Genomic DNA, 18,032 nt, shown 5'->3' on the forward strand with positions numbered 1-18,032 from the left:
TTGCTGGCTGTGGTGGAGAGGGTTGCCGGCCGGGACAGGCAGGGTTCCTGCACTGGCAGCCCTATCCTGTGCTGTTCCAGTCTTGCCTCTAGCATCAGGTAGCTTTGAGACTTTCCTGGATCGAGGGCATGTGCCAGCCCTGAACCTTCCATTACTCTTAGCAAGTTTGCTGGGAACCAGTTTTGTTTATCATCATTTTGTGGATGAGACAAGCTGCCTCAAGCCTGCCAGCTCAGTGCTGACTCCTCCAAGGCACATCAGTAGCTGGAGAGTGCCTGTAGGCTCCACCTTCCTGAGTTTTACTGTTGCATTACTTCAGAGCTAAAGGATAGTAGAAGCATGCAACAGAGGAGCTCTCTGCAAGAGTCTCTGAAATATTTAACATTTACTTTGGATAGAACAAAATATGTATTCAGGTAAAGAATAGAAGCCCTGTCTTAGAAATGTCCTCTCTGATTTCACACCACCAACACGTTGCAGCCAGACGCCCCTCTAGGCAGGCAGTCGGAGTGAAAGGACAGTTAGGTACCCTGTGTCATCATTTCACTCCGAGGCTTAAGAACAGCAGAGAAACAACCTGAACATTTGCTAAGTCTATACAGACTGTCATCTCCTCATAAAGTCTTATAGCTAGTCTTCATTAATGCACTTTTAATTATTTAATGACCAGAACCCACCTACTGCTCTTCCCTTTCACAAAATAGGGTAATGTGAATTTTTTGCCTGTTTCAGAGCTTCATCACTTTTAATTGGTTTTGCCCTATAATTGGGGCAATTTAATGAGGTAGAGGTGGGCTATGATCTCCTTCATTACTTGTCACAGGACTCAGGGTTTGTGATCTTTTCCTACCAAGCAGTAGCAGCAAATGTTTGGGAGCAGTGCATTTAAGTGAGACTTTTAATTGCTCCATAGGACTGCAGAACCCAATGATCTTGGCAGGGCAGACACATGTACATCCTTGTAAATAAATACAGTTGTGATAAATATATACACAGGTGCTACTGTAATGTCTGGAGAGGAGATGTATCATGCTTTATCAACCTGCTGTGATACAGTTCTGAGAAAGGCAAAACCCATCCCTGATCTGGTAAGTTGGTTTTGTTTCTGGCTTCACTGGGAAGCTCTGCTAATGCTCCCACTGGCAATGCCAGGGAGGAAAACCACCAAGTGCAAAAAGCCATAATGTAATGAAGACAAGAGTGTAAAGTCTAGAAAACTGTGTTAATAAAGAAAGAAGTACAGCAGTCATTGATTGGAGATGTAGAGTGAGAGATATGTAGGTCAGTGTGTTTAATGGACTCCAGCATTAAGGTCTCACAAATGAATGCAATATTCTGCATATGATGTATTATTTTAGGAAACTATGTATCGCATTATCTAAAAGTGTATGATGTCCTACCTCTTTTCCCTCATAAGGGCAGGTGCATTAGTTACCATCAGCACTGTGCAGATATCTGAGGGAAAGGAAAATTGTAACCAATGCTTCTTACAAACTGCAAAATTACATAAAATAGCTTTTCAGTCCAGCAATGTCATGGCTGTGACATCCAATCTTGTGTGCTCTGAAAGGATTAGAAGCAATAAAAGCCTTACTCCATTTTGAAGAAACTTTTTGAGCTTTTGTAGGGAATTTTTTTCTCAGATATGAAATCTGTAGGTAACTATGTGGGATGAATGTTACTTGTATTGGCCCCTGGATTGCTGTTTCCTGAAAAAGGTTTCTCTTTTTCTGTTGTGTACTTGGTGGTGGTTTTTTTTTGTTTTGTTTTGTTTTGTTTTGTTTTTTTTTTTTGGTTTACTTTGCCTTTTAAAAAGAAAAATAAGAGTTGACATAGTGTGCTTTGGTTTGGAGTGTTTTATACCAACCCTGCAGAATTTTTGAGCAAAGTGTAGGTGAAGTGGTTAAGAGTGAGCTGGCTGTAGTTTTCTGATGAGTGAAATTTTAAATTTAATTATTTTTTTGGGAAGATTGAGGGGAAAACCAAAACGAAAGCTCCCTCCTATTCCTCCTCACAGGAAGTCTCTCTGCTATTCCAGCTCTTGTGAGATGAAAATGTAAAAATTAAAGTTCATGTTCCTTCTTTACTTGAGCTTTTTGCTACACATGGGGAAGAGATTTGAAAGAAAACAGCGTAAGCAAAATTGGCAAATAGTGTAAATACAATACCAAATTAGCTGAGAAGTCTTGGTCTATAATTTAGGTGAGATTATTTTTGCCTCCAGGACCAATCTCTCTTCTGCTTTGTAGTATCACAGAGGGGGTTGGATAAGTAGCTATGTTGTGTATTTTTTTGGCCACAGGGCAAATGCTCCTACAAATTATTTCTGGTAACATTGGTCCTGCCCAGTAATTTCAGTAATGTTTAGCTTGCACGGACAAGAAAATACATAGCTTGATTAGGCAGAGAAATATGAACTAAGCAGTGAAATACTTACTTAGTGATGTTTTAGCAGACAAGAATTTCAGAGGTTGCCAAATTCTATTATTAAAGATGATGCTAATTAATCAAGATCCTAAACAAGCACCTGCAACATAGGAATAATTCTAGGAATTTTGCAAAATTATTCACAGTATCAAAGTCTGTGACAGCAAACCTTTTTGTTGTCATATGTTGTGACCTGAAACAAATTTACAGCCTTGTGGGACTTGTATATCAAGGATGTGACTTAAAAGGAATGAAATCAGAGTCTAAAATTAATGTACTCAAATTGTAGTGAATTAAAATTTTGTGTTAATTACTCATTTGGAAAAGAGGAGTAATAATGTATGTGAACTAAGATCACTATGATCAGAATAACAACTGAAAACACTTCAATGCCCATGTTACTTTACTTCCTTTAGCAGTTTGCCCAGAAGTTGTTCAGAATATTTTTAACGTCACCAGTAGTAAATATTTATTAGTAAAAACTCCCTTCAATATTTGTGTAGCAAATTAATTTATATATTGTATTTTAGTCCTGATAATGGATTCAGTATATCATCACTATAAGGATGACTTTTTTTTTCAGTTGTGCCATGATCTTCTTGAATTTGGTGTTGAAATTCAAAGACCTTCTAACCAGGAGCATATAGGATGTCACAGGGAGAGTGGAAAGCTTTTATCAGCTTTGGATTTTGCCTGTTGGAATAGACTTTATCACATTTGGGGGCAATTACACAGGCAAAGGAAGCTGTCACCTTCTTTCTTGTCTTCTTTGGAGTGAAAGAAAGCTTTCTAGCAGGGCAGTGGCAGTGTTTAAGCTCTTGGATCCTTGCTTATAGAATTGTTTTAATTCAATCTGTCCCTTTTTCTAACCTGATAGTCATACTAGAAGTAATAAAAGGCTCAAGCATTGAGGATAGATGATTGCAAAAAGCAAATGTTCAGCATTGTGTTTCAGTACTGTGACACGAAGTTGTGGGCTTAATTGCACTATTCACAGCCCATGCTGTGCAAGCCGGAGAAGCCGCCCAGTCAGAGCACAGAAAGCTGTACTGTGCAACTTCTGTAAGTAATTGTCTTGATGAGGACTGTATTTGCAGCAAACCTTTTATGAGCTGACTGCACATCAAGAATAATCCTCCAGATAATGAGCACAGTTGAGAATCTTGTTAACTGTTCATGAGCAATTTTCAGGCAGACACCAAATGAGTTCAGCAAATGTTACTCATCATGGCAATATTTTGCCAATATTTTGGAATGCTGCTGTCTCTGCTGAGAGGCTGTTGATCTTTCTTTCAAGAAAGCCTGTCCTGTGTAAATGTAAATGTAAATTGCATTAAGGTATCTAGATCACAGTGGATACCCATGATAGAAGCCACAGCTCTTGAAGCCTGGCTGGTTGTCACAATTGTAATCCATACCATGTCACTACTGCTGAGGGAGGTGCTGAGTGCAGGCAGTCAGGATGCTGAGTCCTGGGGATGATCCTGGGTGAGAAGCTGAGGGAGATCACAGCTGTTCATCCTGACACCCAGGAGTCTGTTATGCAGAGCACAACTGAGTCAAATTAACACTGTGCATCTCTGCCAAAATGTACCTTTTCCTTTCCTGGAAAAAACAGGGAATACAGCTGCTAAATTATTTAGTAAATGTAGCAAACTCTTCTCATTTTCCCTGAAGAGACGTTTTTGTAAGTTTTCTGTGATCATGGCTTTCATCTGTATATATACCAAGATGCTGAAATGTCTTCACCATTTATGAAGTCCTTAAATTACCTAAGGAAAAGTCTGTGATTATTACTGAATCTTGTTGAGAAGATAATTATACTGAACATTAAGAACACATCTACATGGAAATCTGGGGATCTGTTATGTTCTAGGCTGTATGTTTTCATAGTAATTTGTGGAGGAAATTCTGGACAGATGGCACAGGTAATTTAGCAGGAGATTGCAACCTCCTTTCTGGGAACTTCATTTAAGGTTTCTTAAATATTCTAAATGCTTTTTCTGCCTGGGTGTAATGGATCTGAAACCAAATCAGTTCTGCAAAGAAAGACCTTCTTCTCTATAGCATTGTGGAAAGTGGCTGGGGGAGCAGGGAGGAAAGTACAAGTATTCATTTCAGGTCCATGATTTTTAGAAAAATAAATTCTTCTATTCAGGGGGCTCATAGCTGTCATATGTTAAAAGAGGCTGTCTTCCCTTCTCTTCCCTCAAAGACAATGAGGAAAAATATTTACTGAATAATTCCTTCTTCACAGACACATTGATGATAGGCTTTACCCTAGGCAGCACCTGAATGTGAAAGTAAGTATTTGCATAAGTGCAAATTTCATGCTAACAGTTCTCTTTTCGTGAATGCTGATGTGCACATAGTTTTTATTGCAGTTCATCATTAAATCGAATACTTGATCTCTGGAAATAAATGTGGTGTTTATAAATTATTTTTCAATATTTACTACCTGCTCCTAATGTGAACAAAAGGTAAAAATGTACTGTCCGTTAGGGAATTTTACCAAAAGCTTCTCTAGGGAAAATGAAAGTTATAGAATTTTCAGCAAATGTGCCTGTGCTACTGAAAGTTCCCTAATCCTTAAAGAGCTACTGTAGTCTTTTAAAAGTTGTCTACATGAAAGTAAATCTGCTTGAGTTACATTTCTGTATTTTCCACTTTAGATTTTTTCAATGAATCTATAAAAACAGGATTATCTGTTTGTTTTCAAGACGTGCTGAAACAGCCCACATAAAACAACTAAACTACAATTTCATTGCTTGCTTTCTCATGTTTAAGAACAAATTACACAACTATTTTTTTCTCAGCAAAATAATTTACAAGTTAAAAAGTAAACAGTTTCCACCATGACTAAGCTGTCAAGTGCAATTTTCAATTGCAGACAGTGAATCTGTTGAAAAAAGTACTTAGGAATATTTTGATTAACAAAACCACCAGATTTACCATGACTGAGGGGAATGGGATACATTACTTATTAGGAAATATGAGCTTGTCATGAAGGACATTATATAGAGATGGGATCTCACTGTTGGTTTGAGCAGCTTTTCTCTCTGGCTTGGTTTGTGCATCAGGAGCATTATAGCTATAACTTCCCCTTCAAGTTTTGCAGCTCAGGAAGTATTTTCTATGCTGAAATTTTCCCCCTGCTTCCTCTGAGCTAACCAGAAAAAAAAAAGTATTATTTTATAAAATATGATATTCACTTGACATTGAAATGGGATTTTATCCCATTTGGCACATTTCCAGTAGCCCTCTTACTGTTTTGGTTGTATTTTAAAACCGAGTCTCTCTGTCATGAGCATACAATGACTATGACCACTTAGTCACCAGTGGTATCACACAGCTGCTTCCATGTGGAAGGAGATGGAAGGACAGACCAGACAGACCCAAGGACTGTCTGTATGATGGATAGGTTTCTAAAGTTTTAGCAAATCAGCTATGCTTGGTCAGATACCAATCTAGAATGGTTATAAGCTAGATTTTACTCAACTCAAAATAATACTAGAACTTGAGACATGTCAGTCAGGTGTTGTCTTGCTGTAATGCTGATTGCAAGTGATTTACCTGGAGCCAGTTCATGGGAGTTTTGCTGCTGTCTTTAGTAGAAGGCGTTTTAAGCATATATCGTTTGCACTAACTAAAAGGGAGAGAAAAGAAATTAAAAACATAAAATGAAAGCACAGAATATTTTAAACCAGAAATCTTATTATTTTCTTTTTTTATCTTTTCTTTTAAATCACCCATGAGATGTCAAGGGCCAGATCTGTGCATTTTTCCCCATGAATGCTTTTGAGAAACATTTAAAAAACACTTTGTGGCTTCATGATGTGATAGGTGATTTGTGATTACACCAATCATGTCCTGCTACATTGGTAATGTGTAAATTGCATCTCAGTATGGTTATAAACTGATGCAAATAACATGTTTCACTTTGGGTTACCATAGCCACGACTGTTATTTTTTTCAGCTATTGTGCTGTGTTCTAGTGCAAAATCTCACAGCAAGGTTCCCTAGTGCATGTCACCACCAAATTGTTTACATCTAGTGAAAGTTTAGGACAAGGAAAAAAGAAAAGAAGCTTTCAGTTTTTTGAAAAAATTCAAGGGTGAAAACCTTTAGAACTGCTTTAATATAGAATATTTATTACTCATGAAACAATTGTACATACTTTAAGAGTCCATATCTTAAATTACCTTTGAGTAATAGGGTTTGAAATCAAGTGTACTGCTGTCTTTGTCTTAACCTTCTTAAATTTCACTATTATGTTTCCTTTGCATTCACAGCAATGCCGTGAAACTGTGGTCTGGATTATGACACCAAGAATAGATGACAGTGGCCTTGATTATATAAATGCCTACAGTAGTGGCACTCCTATTCTCAATTAGTCTTTGTCAAAAAAGGAGGAGTAACAATTACGTGAAGACTGAAACACCTGTAATCACAGTGTCTGTGGTGATGATAACTCATCAAGTTGGAGAATGAATCTACTTGCCATAATTCACATACTATTGGGGGCATTGAAAGAAAAATACAAACAATTAAAGCTTTTTGGATTTACTGGGAAAAGTCCTAAAATAGTTTTGAGCCTGCTCATTAAGGTATCAGTCATGATGCTTGAGGAACTTGGCTTTTAACTTCATCAAAACTGGGGATGCTTCAGGCTGGAAACAGCTATATATAAATACATTGTTATAACCTCTTATTAATAGACAGTAACTGGCAAGATTCTGCAATGTCTCAGGCATATCTGTATAATACCTATATTTACTGTAATTGTTATGTATCTTTACATGTGATTCTTGGAGAGCTATTTCTTTTTAAGGCTGAAAAGTAGCTAGAATTCATGTTGTTTTCCCATTTCTTCCACAGCAATGAGGCTAAAAAATTTTGTAATTAGTGAATTTAGTTGATTATACAATAGCATAGATTTAACTTTTCTGTGTAAGGAAAAGGTTAGGTATTATCAGATATCCAAGGAAACTGTTGGATACTGTGACACTGTGTCTATGTGGCCTTTTTTCTTTCTTTTCCTTGGAAATATTCTTCATGTTGAGGAGTCCCTAGAGCCTTGACCTGTCCACGTACAAACAGATTGCAGTACAGTTTTTTTCATGTTTGGATTACTGTAATTAATGTGAAGCTATGTTGCAAAGCATTTGTCCCCATGAGCTGTTTATAAGTCAAGCTTCAGGTTTCTAAATCCCATTGTGAAGTTGTGATAAATTTAACACAGGCTGTTGCTTTTAAAATTGCATGTGTGTCACATCAACTGTAACTTGAAAAAATGCCACAACCAAACGAGTGACTTTTGTTTTCAACTTGGAAGATACAGTGCATACTTCAGCCAGATGACTTATTCTCAGATATGTGAAAAACATTTCCTAGACATACACTTTTTTCTTTTTTTTTTCTTTTTTTTAGGCAGTTGGTTAGTCATGATTGAGATCTCTCAGTTTACTCAGTTTATTTGGGCTCTCCTGGTCAGGGCTTTCTGAAAGCATTGCCTTAAGTCTGGCAGAGACACAGTTTCAGCTGTACTGGGCAGGCGGTGGCTGCCTGCAGCTGGCTGTGCGCCCTCTCCTCCAGCTGGTTGGTATTCCTGGGGGCTCTCTCCCACACTGCTCCAGCTGCCACACAGAGCACCTACAGCTCTTCCTGGGCTTCCCAAGCAAGTTACCTTGCAGAGAAGGGATAGGCCTGTTGGGAAAATGGGACTTCCTTGCTCTTTGACTGGAAAGAAGTGGAATTACTGCCTTAGATGTTCGCGTTAAATACCTGGAGTGGCACTTTTCTGCAGAAGTGTTGGTGTGGCCACCAGCCAACATAGGTGTTCACAGGCCCACTGACCTCAGCGTAGCTCAAGGCCAGCACTTCTGGCTCTTAGCTGTATATAATTGCCTTAGAATGAAGAAACAGGTTTCTTTTCACTTTGTCATAACTAAATGATAGATGGGTTTTTTCTCAAACTTAAATCAAAACCTACTTTTATTGGGGATTGAACAAGAAAAATTTCTGCTGCAGAAGAGAGGGCATTGTTTTTGCAAAGCTATTAACATTTGAGAGCAAGCTAGCATCAGACTCTTTCAGCTAGCACATATGGAGCATTTCACAGACATGACCCCAGACTATTTGTCAGCATTTAGTTTTCTGAAGCTTGCATTTGAATAGATGGTTGGGCAATATTACACTTAATTATTCACTCAACACAAGAGGCCATCTCTCTTGTGGCATGATTTAAAAATGGGCTCATAGTAACTGGAGTTTTTTGGATGAATCAAATAAAGTAGTGCATGCTGTAGTTATTTGGTAAATACATATCCTGGTGGATCCATGGGAGTAAAACTGTCCTCATTCTTCTATGGTATTTCAAAAGTGCAGCAAATTGTGGCCTCAGCTGATACACAAGTTTGAAAAATACTGTTTGGGTTCATGAATGGGTTGCTGCCTACTTAGCTAAACTGAAAACCCATTCTGGGTTATCAGCTATGATATGCACTATGGTGCCTAGTCCACCCTCTTGCTCGAAAACCTTTTTATTTTTCCACTGTATCTCCTTTATGAGAATTGTGAAAACTGTGTATTAATCTCAGTGGAAGAAACTCGGGTGTCTCTGTAGAAAGCACAAGAAAACAGCTTGTCCATTTGTGCTCAGATTGGAATTTAACCTGACTTCTATGAGAATTGTTAAAAGTAAAAATTGAGGAAGTTTTCTTGCAAAGTGTTATTGATGAACATGCTGTAAGAACTTCTTTGTTAATAACTGTTATCTCCCAGCTGAGCAGAATATGTCTGATAATCTTAGGTATCTGATAAAGCAGCAGGAAGAATTGCATTTTGGTAAAGAGTAAAGCTGAATTCCTGTTTCAACTTACTTTTATAATTTATGTTATTAGAGATGTCCTTCATATATACTTTTAAAGCTTTCACTAGGGAGCATAAATTTCAAATCCCAAATATTGTGTGAGTAGTCAGGAATACTAACTGATTTGTTACATCTTTTGTTGGTGAGCGTTGTTAATCAGGAGTGCGTGCAGTGACTGGTAACTAGGAATATAGCTAAACAAACTTCTTCCTAATGTTTGTGCATATGTGCTTGTCTGTTTGTCACTAAATGTAACAGGGGCCATTTCTGTGGGCTCATTATGCTGATAGCACATTTTACTTTCTCTTTTTCCTATTGTGACTATGGAAGCATAACCAAAACTTCTCAGAATAATTGGAAACTCTCCAGTTGGCTTCTCCACCTGTAATTGCATTGGCTGATGTAGGTATAAATGTAGACTCATTTGTCTGTATTGAAGGATTTCTCAAAACAAAGGCAGAGAACTGTTATGTAAAGGATGACCTCAACTATATTCAGAGTTGAAAATAAGAGAAAACAGTCTTGCTCCTCCATATTGACTCTTACTGAAACTCTGCTGTGGCACAGGTAAAGTGTGTGATTACAGGGCAGCTCCAGAGAGGATTATGCAGCAACTGGCACACATTGTTGCTCAGTGTTTTCTGTTCCAACTCCTGGCCCCGCACAGGACACCCCAAGAGTCACACCATGTGCCTGACAGCATTGTCCAAATGTTTCTTGAACTCGGTCAGGCTTGGTGCTGTGAACACTTCCCTGGGGAGTCTATTCCAGTGCTCAACCACCCTCTAGGTAAAAACCCTTTTCTTGATATCTAAACTTCCCCTGACTCAGCTTCGTGCCATTCCCTTGGATCCTGTCACTGGTCCTGAGAATGAAGAGACTGATGTTTGCCCCTCCAGTTCCCCCTGTGTTGAAGACCACAGTGAGGTTGCTCTGCTTTGGTGTCTTGTGCCTTGATTCTGATGCAGCTCAACAGAAAAAATTCTCTTTTTATCACCCACTTTTCTTTGGGATGTGTTGGATCCTGCTTGGATGGAAATGTAGCGCACCACTGATAGAAATCAACTTTGTGGCAATAAACAGTAAATATGTTCTGTCACTATGCTCAAGGGAATCATATGAAACCTTAGTTATCCATGTGTTTGAGGCCAAGCCTTAAGGAAAAAGAGGGTACATGAATATACAGTGTAAAAATATAGATTGCTTCTCTTCACTCTCCATCTGTGGACCTTCAAGAGCTCTATAAACACAAGCTCACTGAGCAGCTGTATACCCCAAGGAGGCAGAAAATACAGTAATAAAATATGCTAAGCAATTTAAGGGTCCAAATCTTGATACATACCTCAGGGTTGTAAGAATTAAATAGAGTAGTTTAACAGAGAGACATTCTTCGGGGAGACTTTTTTTTATAGAAGCAGCATAAGATCAAACTCCCCTTTTGATCATTTTCCAGGCTTTGGGGGTGCTTAGTCTTTGAGCAGAATCAGAAGAGATTGCTGTATAAATAATGTGAACCTAGACCTCTGGAGGAAGATGTTTGGCTCATAAGGTGGCTGGAAACAACAGGGAGTCTCCTGAGCTTGTTTTAACTCTGTATAGGGCTCCCTCAACATCCTAAGCCCTTTTCTCACTTCTAGCAGTCTCCTTTCAGCATTATTTTAATCTGAAAGATCTCTTGAACAAAAGAGAGTTTAAAGCAGTCTGCAATCTTTGGTTCCATTTATTTCCCGGCTGCTCTGCTATCAAAGGCAGCATGACGCAAAAGTGAAAAGAAATGCAGTAAAGCAGCTGTCAGGCCAACTGTTGTGGGATCACACGGCCGCGGAAGGAACCCTCCTTTGCTGTGTGATGGAATGCTTGACGTGGGCCTGCAGTCGATGACACAGCCACGGTCTGTCTCCACTGGCACTCTGTCCATCAAGGAAGCAGGTGTGCTCAGACTCACTAAAAATAATAATGCTTTGGGATTGCCTGTGGTTTTTCTCTATATATATCTAAAGTAAAAGCAAGAAGTTATTTGGTGTCACAAATGATTTACTTTTATGGTTGTGGTTTGAAACAAACTGAGTTTTTAAAGTTTTAAAAAACTCATGCTCTTTCCATGGAAAAAGGCAGGAAGCATGAAAGTTGATGCAAACATCAGTAGTGCTTCGTCCTGCTGCTTGGGAGAAAAGGATTGACTTCCTGGCAGTCTCAGGGAAGTGGGGCAAGAGCTGCTGGAGAGGCAGGTGGTGTCTGGCTAAACCTTCCTGGGTACACAGAGGAAGTCAGGCAATCCTGCCTGGGTTGCAGAGTGAAGCCTCCCCATAGGGAATGGTTCAAGGTGAGAAGACAAATGATCTAAGTGCACAAAATTTCAATTTATTCTTGAAAAACCTTTCTTGCTAGATGCAGTGAAGAGTAATGCCACAAAACAAAGGGATGTAAATAACTTTTTGATTATCTTTTGTCTACGTGGTAACAATGTAACCAAAAGCTACTCCAGTACTTTTAATGAGAACTTCACTGCTTTGTTATTCTTTCTCATTCTTCCTTTGTCTTTTTCTTTGAAAAAAATTATTTCCCTGTCTGTATAGCTCAGAGTGTGTGTACTTTGCAAAGATGCTGCCATCTGCCATTTACTTTCCCTTTTAAGCTACATTCTTAGACATACATTTCAGGGAAAAGGAATTCAAGTGGTTGAGTTTATTTTCCTTTTGTGTGAACAACAATACAACAATAATTCCAGAGCCAGGCAGTACGGCTGCCTGAAATGCCAACTGCAAATCACCTTTTCAGCGAGGCATTAATTGATTCTGTGAAATATGCTGGGTCAAAACTTCTTTTCAGTTCCTACTGCCATGCACTGGTTGGATCAATTAAACTCCATATAGCAAGTTTTTGAGATTAAGTCCAATAATTTTTTACTTTTCCTAACCCTTATTCCAGATCATTTTCCCTCCCTCTCAGCCCCTTGCTACACATGCCACTTGCAGCAGATAGGGGAGCAGTGGTGCCGCTGGGCACATGGCTGGGCCAAGGCTGCCTGTCCTTGGGTCACCCCAGGGCACCATGGGGCAGCCCCTCACCTCCAGCCAGGAAATGGCCCTCCCAGGAGGCAGGAACCCCTCAGTGAGTGAGGGGGATTAACAGTCCCCTCCTTCACAGGGAGAGCGAGAGCAGGAGAAAGGGGGTCGTCTTGCTCCTCCTCAACAGCTTGTGCCTTGTCTTTGGAGATGAGTGCTTCAAGAGCTGAGAAAAATACTACTACCTGAGATCAAGATGGGAAACATTTCTTTGTATCTGGGAAATTAGAGCCAGTGTGTCTGTAAGCTGGCACTGCCACGCAAATACCCATGCATTCATTAATACTTTATGATGATTTTTAGTCTGATCAGTTCCCCAGTCAGATGTGCCTCATGGTCAAAAGCCTGGATCAGCACAGCCAAGGGTCATCATCAGCTTGAAACAAGAGGATGAGGCAAAACAGGGCAGACCTGTTTTCATGATCACACTCCTGCCTTAAATGAGTATCAGAGAGCTAGGGCTCCCTTACTCCCTTGAGAACTGAAGCAGTACCGCCAAGATTTCCTTACACAAGAGTATAAGACCAAGCACACAGCTCCTTTCCTCCTCTTGCATCAATTGCAAACAAATAAAAAACCAAAAAGCTTTTGGTTGGCTGCTAAATATTTAGGTTTAAATTTCAGTGATTACTGGAAAGTTTTGGAAAACAATTCAAGGACTTGTTGAGAATTAAGAAAAAATACTCTCCCTTTAAAAATTTTTTTGCTTTCACAATAGCAAGTGATCCCTTGCATCCTTCGACTCTCCCAAGATCACTCTGAACTTAAACTGGAAATCTAATTGGATTTTAACAGGAATCTGGTCATGAATCCAACAGCTTTAAGGGGCATGAATAGTATAGCATTTGAGAATATGCTGCTATTTTGAAGATTGATGTGATTGTGTGATTTTGACAGAAAATGAAAACATAGTGAGAGGTGTCACAAGCCTCTGAATCAGCCAGATTCTTCTTAGAAGCCAAAGACAGTTTGGCTCAGGTAGGCTATTCTCCCACATATGCCTTTGCCAAAACAGATTGTGTGCCAAGGCTTTTTTGCTATTGTTTTTTTCCTCCAGATGGCATAACGAGGGATAGACTGCTGGTTGCTTGCCAAGGGTTGTACAATATTGTGGCAAAATGCAATCCCAAGCCTCAGTTTTGAAGGTAGCATATCAATCACTTATTCTTCAGGTTCCTATATTTCTTGCATGTAGGGTCAAACCTCTGTGATCAGGCCGAGCCTATTAACAAGTTTCATCCAAATGTTTTGAGAGCGACAAAATTTGGTATGTTCTCTCTCCAAATGTTGACTAAAGTGTCCACTGCTAGGAAGGTAAGAGCCAATATGTAGCTAATCCTCTTTAAGAATCTGTACCTCAAACCTAAATTGCTAAATTGCTCAGGTCAGCTAAAAATAATAATGCTTTGGGTTTGCCTGCGGTTTTTCTCTCTATACATATAAAGTAAAAGCAAGAAGTTATTTGGTGTCACAAATGATTTACTTTTATGGTTGTGGTTTGAAACAAATTGAGTTTTTAAAATTTTAAAAAATAATTTCTTGCACTTAAATGATGTTGTAATAATAAGTAGAGCTAAAGAAGATTTTTTACTAAAGGGTGTGTATTTTTCACCAGATTGATATATACATCTTTCTCCTGTTGACATGCGTTTTCAAAATAAACCTGATGTTAATTGCACCTTCCCTGGGTAACACAATGGCAGAATGATCCACCTTCTTTCTGTCAGGTGTTTGAGGGGGTAAAACACATCTAGGAACAAAGTTACTCCTTGAGAGTACCACATACACCCTATTTAGTCACTGTACTCGAGAAAACTTCCAATCTAGATAGGGTTAATGACAAAACAGTCAAGGAAGTCAATCCTCCCTGTCATCTTTGGGTGTAACTTTATTTTATATAAACTGTTCTTGTTCTAGGTGTTCATTTGACCTTGCAGCCACCCAAGGCATCCAAAGTGATGGTGACTTCAGTGTGCTGACATTTATGATAATAAAAGCAATTTTAATATGGGATTATGCTGCCATTTTAATAAACTACTACAAATAGTCTCTCTCCTGTAGCAGGAGAGGGCAGGGTTGGTATTGAGTAATATTTTTTAAAGACTTCAGAATGACAGCCTGTATGACAAACACATGTAAGAAGATGGTTTTGCTATGAATTATAAAACAAAGGAAAAAGTTCTCCAAAAAACAAGATTAGTTTTTAAAAGTGACTTGACAAGCTAAGTACAAGTAAGCTTGCTCTCCAATTTAGGCTGTTTGGAAGGAGCATGGATGAGATTTTTAGCATCTTAGTGATATGACAACAGAAAAAATCTACAATCACTCTTTAGGTGCCCAGTACACTGTATTTGGAACACCAAAAGTATTTTCTTCTTCAAGAAATAATAGATTATTATCCTGGCTGGCAGGAATAACCTGTAAATTATATCTATATCTGGCACATATGGAAGAAAAGCCATCAGATAGTATCATACATGAAAAATTGGTTGCCTTGGTCTAGTAACAAAAGGTTTAGGCATAACATCTTTTAATCTGAGAAATGATGAAACTAGCAGTGGCAAAAATAACATTGCTAGTTTCCAAAAGTAGATATATTAGATTGAGAGGTAGGTCATTTGTCAGCCACCCCTTTAGATAAAATAAAATGGAAGATAAAAAAACATTTGCTCAGTATCCCAAAGTCAGGGACTGCAGCACAAGATTAAGTATTCTAAGGCATCTACCTCTTTCTCTGTATACTTCTAGAGACACTGAAGAAAATCTTAAATTTCAGCATGCTTCGGCATCTCAAGTTCTGGATGGACAGAGGGAGATTGCAGGGAGTTGTCTTTATACAGCTGACATCTGTAGCCTTGAATGTCATTCATAAATTAGGCTCCTATCAAATAACAGTGCCCCTAGGCATCTGCTGCTTAAAAACTGCTCTTCAGAGGCACTGAGCAACCTTGTGCAGGATGGATTCAGTATTTTACAGTGCTCATAAGAAACCAATCTGAAAAATAGGTACCAAACCAATTAAATCATCTTTGTTGGTGGATCTCCTTTAAGTCTTTAAAAATCTGCCGAGAGAAGTGTGAAGTTCCTTTTGCAGTATTTTTTGGAAATTGTTTAGCTATAACTTTACGTGATAGATGCAGAAAAGGAATGTAGTGCGCCACGTAATTCTTCCTTTCTTCTTTGGCAGTTGATCTTGAGTGCCCACAGAGCCCATTAAACTCATTTTGCTATAGCTTTACTATTGACATTGGAGATTAAATGCCAGGGTATGAAAGAATTTTTTTTAAGGACTATGATTTTTTTGTTTCAATACAGCATTGTCAGGACCAAAAGACTGTAACAGTCTGCTGTGGTGTGTTACTTCAATCATTTCTTCTTGCCTAGGGAAAATATTTCTGATTAGCATAGTTACTGTCCCTTTGTTCCAAGGTTTATACAAAATTCAGCAGTGTTACTGCAACTGAACTTAATGGGAGCTGTGAGTGCTTGGGCCCTGGATTTTCCCTGTTTGCAGTGCTCACTTATCTTCTCTCGTCTGATAAGCTACAAAATAGAATAACTCCTTTACCAAAGCAGTGGTGACTCTTGGTGCTACAACACTACAGTAAAAGATTTTTCAGTCCTAAAACAATGCTTTGCACAGGTATTCTTACCCACCCAGTTGTCATTTACTCTGAAGGAGATGGAGGCTGAAGTCCTGGGTGCTTTAGAGGCTGGTCCAAGAGTGCCCACCTGGACTGCTCTCCATACAGCTGGCAGTGGGGGTGAGTCCAAAAGGAGGTCAAGAGCCAGTGCCTCGAGGTTTGACCTCTCATGTTGGTTCTGGGGCAGCATCTCAGCAAATCTGTGTTGAGGCCTGGGAATCTAGTTCTGTATCTTTCTAAAAAAAACCCAGAAGAGTCCATGGAAATGGACTTCTGCAAGTGTAGGACACACATGTGTAAGTTAAACACATTTTTCAGTGTTTTTTCCTGCTCTGAAATGATCTCAAACTTTCAAGGGCAACATGTGGTTGAAGAGGTCTCATAAGGTGTTTATATAATTGTGATTGTATGCAGCCTAATAATACACTTTCTGCTCTACTGCTTGATGGAAACTTTTCCTTGATGTCCACTGGATATTAAGCAATTTAACGACTTGATGAGTAAGAACAAGGTGATTGCAGAAGTAGTCTCAGCCAGCTAAAAGTAAGCATGCATCTCTCTTTGCTGCTCTGCTTTCTGTTTAAATGGTGCATTTAATTATAGGCATTGCATTTGGGAAGAGTTCTTTGGTTTGCAGCAGATACCCAACAATGTCATCTGACTTTTCTGTTACAGCAAAGACTTTGCCTGAGGGTTTGCCTGAACAATGTTGTATTTTTTATCCCACCCAGTGCATAAGAAGACCTTCAGGGAGCATACCCAGCCCAGGTTCAGCATCTATTGCTGAAGTCACCTAGGACTCACAACTTGCTTGGAGTGCAGTGCTCTCTCAGTGGCTTAGGAGGGGGGTTTTGGCCAAGACTGTGGCTGTCTTTCCTCTTACTTTTGTGGGGTTATTGTAGTCTGCCTGGGCCTCCCAGTGTAAATAGCATTTACACAAACCCTGTTGTCAGCAGTTACTTTAGGAGAGATTCTTCCTTTCTGCTGCTCACTCACCCTCTTTGCTCCAAGATTATGTGCGCATACAGATACAACTTCCAGTTACGGTTTTGACTTCTAAATTTATGAATGTGTGTCAAGCCTCTTGTGCTACTGCTGTTGCTGTCATCTCTCTTTCATCTCTAGTGGGATGGCGCTTGTGACATTTGCAAGCTTTTTGTTGCTTAGTCTCTTTCTTCAAGAGCACCCAAGATGGTATTAAACACTTCTGAAATGGCTCCACACTGTGTTCCTGGTATGTTTTTAGGCCTGTAGTTTGGCTGATTTTTTCTTTTTTTAGATCCTAGATTGATTTGTTAGATACAGGTGGAAGAAATATAGTTCTTTACTGTGACCCCTGTCTTGCCCCATGGCAGCCTAGTTAACTACTGATCAGCAGCTACAGCTGTAGACTCCAAACATGAGAAATCCTGAATGTGTTCTGAGGAAAAGCTAATTTACCAAGGATCATTTGGAAGTCCTGCTGATGCCTGGTTTTCTGTCTCTGGTGTCTATAATTGGCCTGGGCAATGCATGGCTGTTTGTATCTCATACCATACACTGCTTTATTTCTCTGGTAAAGGTTAACTGTTAAACTGATTAATTGTCTGATGCCAACACATTAGATTGAGCAGTGGCAGCTCTTGGATTTTGAGAAGATGCAGCACATTGACTTTATAAATGTAGCATCTGGCTTTTCCTATTTTAACATGTGACAGCATTTAAAGAGCTGGTTAGGCTTCTGGAATTTTAAATACCAGATGGGAATTTTATATTCCCTGTGTACTTTATTATGTCTAGTAAATACTGAAAGAAGTGGTGTCTGTCTCAAAGAGGACCTATGATTTTCAGCTCACAAATGAATGGGCCTTTATTTCTACTGCTACTTTCAGAATTCTCATTATCACCTCTGTCCCTTCACCACCCTAAGCCTTTTCCATGTCCAGCATGCCTGCTTATTGCTTCTATAACAGCTTTTTTAGGAGCAAGATGCTGCCTTCTTCTTTTGTTGTTACAGGAGCTAAACTTAAGAGCAAATGACAGATA

The 18,032-nt window shown here is 39.2% G+C and overlaps 1 protein-coding gene across 11 annotated transcripts in view; it reads right to left on the reverse strand.

Moving 5' to 3' along the window:
- B3GALT1 (beta-1,3-galactosyltransferase 1) overlaps positions 1 to 18,032 on the reverse strand; it is a 112,846-nt gene that overhangs the window by 5,810 nt on the left and 89,004 nt on the right. For 5 of the 11 annotated variants that reach the window (XM_017735693.1, XM_017735695.1, XM_017735697.1 and 2 more), the window contains one exon: positions 6,001 to 6,073. The exons of 2 other annotated variants lie outside the window; for them this stretch is intronic. The gene's annotated coding sequence lies outside the window, so the exon portion shown is untranslated. Of the gene's footprint in view, positions 1 to 2,437; positions 2,528 to 3,845; positions 4,033 to 6,000; positions 6,074 to 16,020; positions 16,343 to 18,032 lie in introns of those variants that run through there. 4 more of the 11 variants (XM_017735700.1, XM_017735701.1, XM_017735698.1 and 1 more) reach the window with 4 other exon arrangements.

The sequence above is a fragment of the Corvus brachyrhynchos genome, unplaced genomic scaffold, assembly GCF_000691975.1.
Source record: "Corvus brachyrhynchos isolate BGI_N302 unplaced genomic scaffold, ASM69197v1 scaffold255, whole genome shotgun sequence".
NCBI classification, from domain to species: Eukaryota; Metazoa; Chordata; class Aves; order Passeriformes; family Corvidae; genus Corvus; species Corvus brachyrhynchos.